The sequence below is a fragment of the Myxine glutinosa genome, chromosome 1 (genome assembly GCF_964187855.1).
Source record: "Myxine glutinosa chromosome 1, kmMyxGlut1.1, whole genome shotgun sequence".
Taxonomy (NCBI): Eukaryota; Metazoa; Chordata; class Myxini; order Myxiniformes; family Myxinidae; genus Myxine; species Myxine glutinosa.
In genome coordinates this window covers 373,783,045-373,794,604 of record NC_136261.1, presented here as the reverse complement: position 1 = coordinate 373,794,604, position 11,560 = coordinate 373,783,045, and the positions used below count along the sequence as shown (strand labels likewise).

The following is an 11,560-nucleotide window of genomic DNA, read 5'->3' as shown; positions in this document are numbered from 1 at the left end:
CTTCCTCCGCGGCGAGGCCCGCCCCCCCTCCACAGTTCCCCCCGCTCGACCACCCACCACCACGTCAGACCCCTCCCCACGACCCTCCAGGGGTCGCTTCGGCCGGGTCATCCGGACCCCCCTTAAATTGACCCTGCCGGTGCAGGTCGATTCTGGAGGGGCGTGTGTAGCGGTTACCGCTGGATGTACATAATCGCCTTGCACCGGCCAGAACACGGCCAGACGCGCCTCTCCCAGGCATGCCCGGACTCACTGTTCCCGGGCACGCCCGAACCTCCCGGGCACGCCCGGTCTCGTCTTTCCCGGGCATGCCCGCTCTCGCCTTTCCAGGGCTCGCCCAGAGCGTCCGGGCATGCCCGCTATCGCCTTTCCAGGGCTCGCCCAGAGCGTCCGGGCATGCCCGCTATCGCCTTTCCAGGGCTCGCCCAGAGCGTCCGGGCATGCCCGCTATCGCCTTTCCAGTGCTCGCCCAGAGCGCCCGGGCACGCCCAGCCTCGACTTGCCAGGCCGCAGCCACAAACACGCCCGGGCAGGTCCAGACTCGCCTTTCCAAGGCTCGCCCTTGATACCCGGGCATGCCCGGTATAGCTTTTGCCGGGCAAACTTCCCGACATAAATGTGTATATATATTGCTGCCCGATAAACGGGCTTGTCAGAATACCTGAGCTGTTTTGTTTCAATAAAGCAACTCGGACGAATTCCGTCTTTGGTCGCGTCAATTCTTTCGACTCGCGTTGGAGCGCAGTTCCTTCACTGTCATAAATACCTGGAGGAAGAATGACATTGAAGAGAGTGTGGAAGTTGGTTTCACAGGTGGGAAAACGAGGAACAAATGATTCGGAACTAGAAATGAACGAATGCTTAGAAAACACGAAGGATGAAAAAAACTTTCTTTTTGGAAGGAATGAAATGATTTTGTTCCGTATTCATGGTGAGAATGTCCCGTTTATCATTATTATGCGAGTACTATATGCAATTCGAGAAGTGTTTGCTATTTACAAAATCAAAGATTCACTAGTACAGTGCTGTACTGTATATTTGTTTACCGAATATGTTTTTGTTTGTTTGTCTGTCTGTTATCCGTCATTCCACACCGATCCTAATGAAAGTTAACCATCTGATAAGGCAAGTCAAAGGTTATAAGCTTACTAGCAGAAGTACCCGGCATTGCCGGGCGGGGGAGGGGAGGGAGGAGGGGGAAGGGGAGGGGAGGGAGGAGGGGGAAGGGGAACGGGGGGAGGGGAGGAGAGGGGGGGGGGGAGGGGAGGAGAGGGGGGGAGGGGAGAACAGGGGGGGAGGGGAGAAGAGGGGGGGAGGGGAGAAGAGGAGGGGAGGGGAGAAGGGGGGGGAGGGGAGAAGACGGGGGGAGGGGAGAAGAGGGGGGGGAGGGGAGAAGAGGGGGGAGGGGAGAAGAGGGGGGAGGGGAGAAGAGGGGGGAGGGGAGAAGAGGGGGGAGGGGAGAAGAGGGGGGAGGGGAGGGGGGAGGGGAGAAGAGGGGGGAGGGGAGGGGGGAGGGGGAGGGGGGAGGGGGAGGGTGAAGGGATGGGGGGGAGAAGAGGGGGGCGAAGAGGGGGGAGAAGAGGGGGCGAAGAGGGGGGCGAAGAGGGGGGAGAGGAGGGGAGGAGAGGAGGGAGGAGAGGGGGGAGGGGGGAGGAGAGGGAGGGAGGGGAGAGGAGAAGAGGGGGGAGAGGAGGGGAGGAGAGGAGGGAAGGAGAGGGGGGAGGGGAGGGGGGAGGGGAGGAGAGGGGAGGGGGAGGGGAGGAGAGGGGAGGGGAGGAGAGGGGAGGGGGGAGGGGAGGAGAGGGGGGGAGGGGGAGGAGAGGAGAGGGGAGGGGGAGGGGGGAGAGGGAGGAGAGGGGAGGGGGGAGGGGAGGAGAGGGGAGGGGGAGAGGAGGAGGAGGGGGAAGAGGAGGGGGAGGGGAGGGGGAAGGGGGGAGGGTGAAGGGGAGGGGGAGAAGAGGGGGGAGAAGAGGGGGGAGAAGAGGGGGGCGAAGAGGGGGGAGAGGAGGGGAGGAGAGGAGGGGAGGGAGAGGGGGGAGGGGAGAAGAGGGGGGAGGGGAGAAGAGGGGGGAGGGGAGAAGAGGGGGGGAGGGGAGAAGAGGGGGGGAAGGGGGAGGGGAGGGGTGAGGGTGAAGGGGAAGGGGGGAGAAGAGGGGGGCAAAGAGGGGGGAGAAGAGGGGGGCGAAGAGGGGGGAGAGGAGGGGAGGAGAGGGGGAAGGGGAGAAGAGGGGGGAGAGGAGGGAGGAGAGGGGGGAGAGGAGGGGAGGAGAGGAGGGGAGGAGAGGGGGAGGGGAGGACGAGGGGAGGGGGAGGGGCAGGGGGGAGGGGGAGGAGGAGGGGTAGGGGGAGGGGGAGGAGGAGGGGAAGAGGAGGGGGGAGGGGGAGGGGGAAGGGGGAAGGGGGAAGGGGGGGAAGGGGGAAGGGGGAAGGGGAGGGGGAAAGGGGGAAGGGGGGAAGGGAGGAGGGAGGGGGGAGGGTGAAGGGGAGGGGGGCGAAGAGGGGGAGAAGAGGGGGGGCGAGGAGGGGAGGAGAGGGGGGAGGGGAGAAGAGGGGAGGGGGAGGGGAGAAGAGGGGGAGGGGGAGGGAGGGGGGAGGGGGAGGGGGAGGGAAGGGGAGGGGGGAGGAGGAGGGGAGAGGGAGGGGGAGGGGAAGGGGAGGAGGGAGGGGGAGGGGAAGGGGAGGGGGGAGGAGGAGGGGAGAGGGAAGGGGAGGGGGGGGAGGGGGAAGGGAGGGGGGAGGGGGAGGGGGTAGGGGAGGGGGGAGGGGGAAGGGGAGGGGGGAGGGGAGAGGGGAGGGGGGAGGGGAGGGGGGAGGGGAGGGGGGAGGGGGAAGGGGAGGGGGAAGGGGAGGGGGGGAGGGGGAGGGGGGAGGGGGGAAGGGGAGAGGGGGGAGGGGAAGGGGGAAGGGGAGGGGGGAGGGGAGGGGGAAGGGGAGGGGGGAGGGGGGGAGGGGGAAGGGGAGGGGGGAGGAGGGAGGGGGAGGGGGGAGGGGGGAGGGAGGAGTGGGTGGGGGAAAGGGAGGGGGATTTTGTGTGATTTTATAATTTTCATATCTCAAAATAGTACAGACATCTATATCTACCATATAAACCACATTGTCAGTTTGTGTGTTTGTTCAGATGTCCATCCCCTTCACAAGGGTAGGGTTTTAAAGGCCAATCTTTTAAAACGAATGTGTTCACTACGGTCTATTGTTGAGGACAAAAAAAACATGAAAACCATTTTCCATGAAATAGTAATTGTCTCTTCGATTGGAGGTGTAGACGGTGGCTTGCAAAACAAGCCTCAAGGGTGGTGCACATCAGCGTTTTTTTTTATTTTTTATAACAATAAATACAAGGGGCAGGGAGGTGAAATTTGCTGCACATGACATGTAATGTGTGCAGAGTAAAACGAGTTTTCATTTACATCCATAAGATGTCTAATAAATAAAAAGTTATGAGTACACCTGACACGAGGCCGAGGCTTCAGACTTTGCACGCTCACGAGGCTGCACCATTGAATAAATTGTTCCTACCCATCATTTTTGACGAGCTTTTTACTCATGTATAGATCAGAGAGTACGCTGGTACTTTCTATGTCGGGATGGCGGGGAAAAAAATGTCGGTCCCATCTGCGACCTGGAAAACTAAAGTTGAGTATCTTCATTAAAAAATCGCTTTGGCTGCATATGAGAGCCGACCTGGTCTGTTCACCTGATTATCAAGGCAGGGATCACTTTTGAGTTCTCCAGACCATGGCCAAGGCAAAAAAAGCATGGAAAAAATAGATCAGTCAAATTCATCTTGAATGATGCAACCAGTAGCCACGTGCCTGCACACGAACCACCCACATCTTGTCGTTCATAATAATATTCTTCAGACGGCATATTTCCGAGCTGCCTCTATCAATGGCAATGATTCGTTCGGCCACCATCCGACTGAGTTTTACTTCCTGTAATATCCTTTGGTATTATAATTCTAATAGTTTGAAAGGATTCCACGAAAACTACGTAAACTACATTCCTTGGCAAAAGAATAGGACCGGGGTAGGCGTGGCTATGACGGTGGTTCAGCTTGATGGAGGCGGGGCCGCAAGATACATTTGTCTGTGTCGGCGTTATGCGTGATAATGTGGAATCAAATAATATTAGCAGAAATATCCTGCCTCAGAAATGCCTTGTTTTTCAGTGTTACATTTCAGTGTTACTAAGGGATATTTTGGGGCCGTTTGGTTCAAATTCTTCCAAAAGCACCAAATTTGGCCCAGATGTTGCCCATGCCATACTCTTTCGATTTTTGACGGGCGCCAAGACGGGCGCCCCCCCCCCCCCCGGGGGCCCCATATTGGCGAAATACTAAATGGCCGCCACCCGGATTAGAGGAAAATCAGTTAAGGGAGCAATACACTGAACACAGTAAAAACAACACTGAATCACAGTAATGCACTTTCTGATAAAATGTCTTGATTGAAAATATGCAAAACGATATATGTACATGTTGCTTGATATATGAACATTACATTGGTATACATTACATAGCATTATATTATGCATGGTTACCATGGTAACCAGATGCATACAAATGATGAATTACCACTTTTCAGCTTATATCTTCTCTATGACAAGTCCATTTACGTTCAAACTTGGTACATATATACAATACTAGGAAACAAACATTTTAATTGATGCATTTGTATAATTGGCATTTCGTGTTGACATGGCAACCATTAATCGTCCAATGAGAATTGACATCCTTTAAATTAAAAACCCAAGGTCATAATACAATAAAACTCTATTAATATCTTTGTTGGGTCATTATCAATATCTGTGCCAAATTTGAAGTGAAAAGAATTAAGAATTCCAAAGTTATAGGGGAAAATGTCAACTAATATTATGTAAACACACAGTTGCTGTAAGTGGCCATTGACATCAGGATTCCGTTTCCTATACATTGAAATTACAATTGCGTACAATGTTTTTCCATTATTTCATGAATCTGGAGGTCACTGTGCAAGTTTTTTCATTCTTGTCACCCTTGTACTTGTATGTTGATGGACAAACGCCTCTCCAAACTCCCCACTACCATATGTTTGGCCTTCTTCCTCAATAAAGCTTTCCTCCATTTTTCTTTTTGCCTTTGAAATATGTTCCCGTATCTTTGTTTCCTGAACGGAAGCTTTCCTAGCAGCATCGTACAAACTTTTTTGTCTTTTTTTTCTGCTGCTGCCTGTGTGTATAATGCCCCCTTAAATAACCAAAATGGTTGGAATCATGTATGATACTGTGGCGGACACAAAAGCCCACTGGCGTGGTGACATCATTCCGCGCACCAAGTGGGCGGTGGCCACGCCAGAGGGGTAGGCGTGGCCTCATGATATACACCGGGCGCGCAGCCCGGAGCGCGCCAGTGTTACAGTGAGCTCCTGAAATAAAGACGCTTATAAGTTACCGCTTGTCCGCTTCCTCCTTGCTCGCAAGCAGCGCGCGTAATGCCGCGCTTTACTGGTGACCCCCTTGACGTTGGATCTGCCGGAGCGATCCTTCCACATGCGACGCCATTGCCATGGCCAACTTCATCAAACTTCCCGAATTTTGGGAGGCTCAGGCCGAAGTCTGGTTCGTCCAGGCCGAAGCCCAATTTCAGCTTCGGCGCCTCACCGGCGATGACAAGCGCTATTGCCACGTCGTCGCCTCCCTCGGGCCCGGCACGGCCGCTCGAGTTGTGGCCGTCCTTCGCCACCCACCGGATGGCCACAAGTATGAGGCACTCAAGCGGCTACTCCTAGCCACGTTCGGCCTCACGGACGACGCACGGGCCGACCGCCTCCTGGATCTCCCCGAGCTCGGTGACACGCGCCCGTCGGTCCGAATGGACCATATGCTGTCACTGTTGGGCGACGAAGCCCCCGGTTCTCTATTCCGGGCGCTTTTCCGTCGCCAACTTCCAGTGCAGGTTCGCCTCGCGTTGGCCGGGACCGGGCTAACGGAACCCCGAGCATTGGCAGCCGAGGCGGACAAGTACTTCGCCGCTTCGGACACGCGGGCGAGAGTCGGCGTGGCCATCACGGCCCTCGTGGCTGATGCTGCTGATGCTGCTGATCCACAGCATCAGCTTATACAGCATAGGCAGCATGCTGATACGCACCTCGTGACCGCCGCCACGCCCCGCCCACCGCCGCGGCGAAAACCGCCACCGCGGGGAAACCCGCCAACTCCACCGGCCTGGCGGAGCCAGCCGCGCTCCTCCAGCTCCACCACCTGGTGCTGGTTCCACGCCAAGTTCGGCCACGAAGCTCGGCAGTGTCATCCGCCATGCTCCTTCAACAGGTCGGGAAACGCCTGGGCCGGCGCTCAATAGTGGCGATGAGCGCCGGCCGTTCGAGCAGCCTGCTGTTCATAATGGACACCTTCTCCGGGCGCCGTTACCTGTGCGACATGGGAGCGCAGGTGAGTGTCGTTCCCGCCGGCACGTCAGACAAGCACGCCGCGGGTGGGGGCCCCGCGCTGCTTGCCGCGAACGGGACGCCCATCTGTACGTACGGAAAACGCTGCCTCTCTCTGCGGTTCGGAGGGCAGGTTTTCCGATGGACGTTCGTCACCGCCGACGTGCCCATGGCACTGCTTGGCGCGGACTTCCTGTGTGCTAATGGGCTCCTGGTCGACGTCAAGCGCAGACGTCTTGTCCAGGCCGAGACGTTCAGCTCGCTCGCTTGTGCGTTGCCCAGCTCAACGAGCGGCTTGCCAAGCGGCTTGCCGAACGGTTCGGTTCCGGCCACGTTGGTCTGTACGCTTCCGGCAGCGGACGCATTCACCCGCCTCCTCGCCGGCTTCCCGGCCCTCACGCGGCCCACCTTCTCGGCGGGGGCCGTCAAGCACGGGGTGGCCCATCACATCCCCACCGTCGGGCCACCGGTCTACGCCCGGGCACGCCGCCTCGAGCCGACGAAGCTGGCGGTGGCAAAAGCGGGGTTCGCTACCCTGGAGTGACTCGGCATCGTTCGGCGCTCAGAGAGCGCTTGGGCGTCGCCGCTGCACATCGTGCCGAAGCCCGGCGGGGGATGGCGACCGTGCGGGGACTATCGCCGTCTCAATGACGCCACGACTCCCGACCGCTACCCCGTCCCCCACATTCAGGACTTTTCCGCCCGTTTGGCGGGCATGTCCTTCTTCTCGAAGGTGGACCTCATACGCGGCTACCATCAGGTCCCCGTCAGGCCGGAGGACGTCCCGAAGACGGCGGTCATCACGCCATTTGGACTCTTCGAGTTCCTGCGCATGCCCTTCGGTCTGAAGAATGCGGCTCAGGCGTTCCAGCGACTGATGGACAGCGTCCTGCGTGACTTGGATTTTGTCTACGTCTACCTGGACGATATCCTCGTCGCCAGCGCGTCCCGCGAAGAGCACCTACGCCACCTCCGCACGCTCTTCGAACGCCTGGGCCAGCATGGCCTGATTGTGAACCCCGCAAAGTGCCGGTTCGGCGCCACCATAATCGATTTTCTGGGGCACCGTGTCACCAGGCACGGAGCCGTCCCCCTGCCGGCCAAGGTGGAGGCGGTGAAGGGGTTTCCGCGCCCCCGCACGATCAGAGGGCTGCAGGAGTTCCTGGGCATGGTGAACTTTTACCATCGGTTCCTGCCCCGTATCGCCCAGCTCCTGCGCCCCCTGCACGAAGCTCTCCGAGGTAAGCCGGGCAAAGGCGACGTTACCTGGACCGAGCAGATGGACACGGCGTTCACGGGCGCGAAGCTCGCCTTGGCTAACGCCACCATGCTCGCGCACCCGGCGCCTGATGCACCGATCGCCCTCACCACCGATGCCTCGGACTACGCGGTGGGCGCGGTGCACGAGCAATGGGTGCGTGGAGCTTGGAAACCGCTGGCGTTCTTTAGCCGGCAGCTTCGCCCGCCCGAACGCCGTTACAGTACCTTCGACCGCGAGTTGCTCGGGCTTCATTTGGCGGTCAGGCACTTCCGCCATCTGCTCGAGGGCCATGCGTTCACTGCCTTCGTCGACCACAAGCCGCTGATCTTCGCGATGGGCAAGGTCACCGAGCCGTGGTCGGCCCGGCAGCAGCGTCACCTCTCGGCCGTGTCCGAGTACACGACGGACATCCAGCACGTCGCGGGGAAGGACAACCCGGTGGCGGATTGCCTTTCCCGGGCCGTCGCCCACGCAGTCCACCTCGGCATCGACTATGCCCGGATGGCAGCGGACCAGGCCGCTGACCCCGACGTCCAGGCCTTGCGGACCGCCGTCACGGGCCTCCGCGTCACCGAGGTGGCGTTCGACGGCGCGGGCGCGGCCCTCTTCTGCGACGTCTCCCTCGGGCGTCCTCGCCCCATCGTGCCCGCGGGCTGGCAGCGCCAGGTGTTTGACGCCATCCACGGCCTGTCCCACCCGGGCGCGAGGGCCTCCCAAAGGCTGATCGCCGACAAGTTCGTCTGGCATGGCCTCCGGAAGGCCGTCCGCGGCTGGGCCAGGACGTGCCTCGCGTGCCAGCGCGCCAAGGCAAGGTGCACCGGCACACCCAGGCCCCGTTGGCCCCGTTCACGGTGCCGGAACGCCGGTTTGACCACGTCCACGTGGACCTGCTGGGAGCTCTGCCCCCCTCGCGGGGTTTCACCTATGTCCTCACCATGGTGGACCGCACCACCCGGTGGCCGGAGGCCGTGCCCTTGGCGTCGACAACGGCGGCCGATTTCCGCGCAGGCTTTCATCGCCACCTGGGTCGCCCGGTTCGGCGCCCCCTCAGACATCTCATCCGACCGCGGCCCCCAGTTCACCTCGGAGCTCTGGGGGGCGGTTGCGCAGGGGCTCGGGGTCCGGCTGCACCGAACCACGGCCTACCACCCCCAGGCTAACGGCCTGTGTGAGCGATTTCACCGCTCATTGAAGGCCGCGCTCCGGGCCACCCTCCGTGACGGCGGCTGGGTCGACAGGCTCCCCTGGGTCCTGCTGGGCCTCCGGACGGCGCCCAAGGAGGACCTGCGCACATCCGCGGCGGAGTTGGTCTTCGGGCAACCGCTGCGGGTGCCGGGCGAGTTCCTCCCCGACTCCACGGCACCATGGTCCGCGGCACAGCAGCGCTCCGCTCTGCAAGAGACCGCCCAGAGGTTCGCCCCGGTGCCAACGGCATGCCACGGGCACCCACCGACGCACGTCGCCCCGGAGCTTCGCACGGCGGAGTACGTCTTCGTCCGCCACGATGCCCACCGGACACCACTGCGGCCCCCGTACGACGGGCCTTTCCGCGTGCTGGAGACCGGGGCGAAGCACTTCACCCTGGACATCGGCGGTACTCCTGACCGCGTTTCGGTAGACCGCCTCAAGCCGGCCCACCTCGACGTGGACCATTCACCGCCAGTGGCCCGACCCCCACGTCGGGGCCGCCCCCCTGCGGGCGGACCCCCGGCACCGCCCAGCCCCCACGCCGCCCCCCGGTCCTGCACCCATCCCAGGGGCAGCCAGGGGCATCCCACCTGGCATCCCTGCACCCCGGACGCCGCCGATCGCCAGGGGGCGCTTCGGCCGGGTCATTCGTCTGCCCCGCAAACTGGCCCTCCAGGTGCGCGGGAATTCTGGGGGGGGCGCGTGTGGCGGACACAAAAGCCCACTGGCGTGGTGACATCATTCCGCGCACCAAGTGGGCGGTGGCCACGCCCGAGGGGTAGGCGTGGCCTCATGATATACACCGGGCGCGCAGCCCGGAGCGCGCCAGTGTTACAGTGAGCTCCTGAAATAAAGACGCTTATAAGTTACCGCTTGTCCGCTTCCTCCTTGCTCGCAAGCAGCGCACGTAACGCCGTGCTTTAATACCACTTTTCAGGGGTTTTCGAGGTCGAGGAATCCAATTATGGTTATTTTGATGATTCGAGGTCAAGGTCAACCCTCAAGGTCATCTTAAAGGTCATTTTTGAGTCAAACATGTCGGTTTTTGAGTTTTTTGTCAAGATTTACGCAAGGTTCACCATTTTATGTTTCTGGGTTGGGTAATCGAACTCTGACCTTATTTTTGACAATTAGCGGAAATATTTGCATGTCTATTTCCTAATTTTCAGGCATATGCAGTTCATCAGTCTAATTACAAAGGTACGGATTTTGATGTTTTATGAACTGTATGCCATATCCTTGTGTTTAATTTTTGTGCGATCATGATCCGGGTTCATGTATACATGATTGCATACATGTCATAAATATGACGTCATAGGTCATGTGACCTGGCGGCCATATTGGATTTTATGAAAACCTTAAAAATGGATCCCTGCCTTCATTTTTCGATCGATTCATTTTAAACTTTGACCACTTATAGTACGCCATGTGATTGGATGCATATCCTAATTATGACGTCATCGGTCAGGTGACATGGCGGGATGGACCGGTATGGTCACAGGATCATACCGCCCTTGGCGCCCGTCAAAAATCGAAAGAGTATGGCATGGGCAACATCTGTGCCAAATTTGATGCTTTTGGAAGAATTTGAACCAAAATACCCCCAAGGGCCCTGACTACTGTGCTCTTGGGAACCTTCAATGCAGCAGAAAAATTTTTTTAGGCTTCCCCAGATCTGTTCCTCAACACAATCCAGGCAGTTCCTCTGACCTCATGGCTTGGTTTTTGCTGTCATATGCATCGTCAGCTGTGAGACCTTATATAGACAGGTGTGCGCCTTTCCAAATCATGTCCAATCAATTGAATTTACCACAGGTGGACTCCAATCAAGGTGTGGAAACATCTCAAAGATGATCAAGAGAAATGGGGGGCACCTGAGCTAAATTTCAAGTGTCATAGCAAAGGGTATGAATACTTATGTCAATGTGATATTTCAGTTTTTTCTTTTTAATAAATTTGCAAAACTTTCTAAAATCCTGTTTTCTCTTTGTCATTATGGGGTTTTGAGTGTAGATTGATGAGGGAAAAAATGAATTTAAACGATTTCAGCATGAGGCTGCAACATAACAAAATGTGAAAAAAGTGAAAGGGTCTGAATACTTTCTGAATGCACTGTCGTAAGCTCCGATGTAATTTCAGGGACTTATTGCAAATTCAGTTGTCTTTCCTACTTTTCTTTTTTATCAACTTCGAGTGACCAATCACAAATGTAGATAATTATATAATGTTGTTATTATAGATGTCCTTGCAGTTTGTAAAAAGTTGATGATCATGTACTGAGATCATGTACTGTTGATGATCATGTACTGTATTCAGGCTGCTAATTTGTAGAGTCTCCGTATGTGGCTACACTACAAGAGTAATCAAGTAATGTTGTAACCAGTGGAGTGTTTGTCGAAGCTTGAAGCAATAATTGATTAAGTGTAAATGAGGCAGTGATGTAAGGATTGCCTGTTTACTGCGAATGGCCAAAGAGATGATGATCTTCACAAGCACATGATCAGATGAAAATGCATTCTTTGTTTGAAATTAGTTTTGGTGATGCATTATCTGTTTGAAATTTCTTTATATTTTGTCCTTGATGATTTTGTGGAAAAATTTTCAAAAGTGAACTTTCAAAAAACAAGAAAGCTTTAACTATGTTGAACATATAAACCAAGTAAGAGAGAAAAGAAACAAGTGCATCAGA

General features: G+C 57.1%; 1 protein-coding gene across 1 annotated transcript in view; it reads right to left on the bottom strand.

Annotated features, from left to right (window-relative positions):
• LOC144888220 (E3 ubiquitin-protein ligase TRIM7-like) overlaps positions 1-11,560 on the bottom strand; it is an 80,604-nt gene that overhangs the window by 27,265 nt on the left and 41,779 nt on the right. The window lies entirely within an intron of this gene.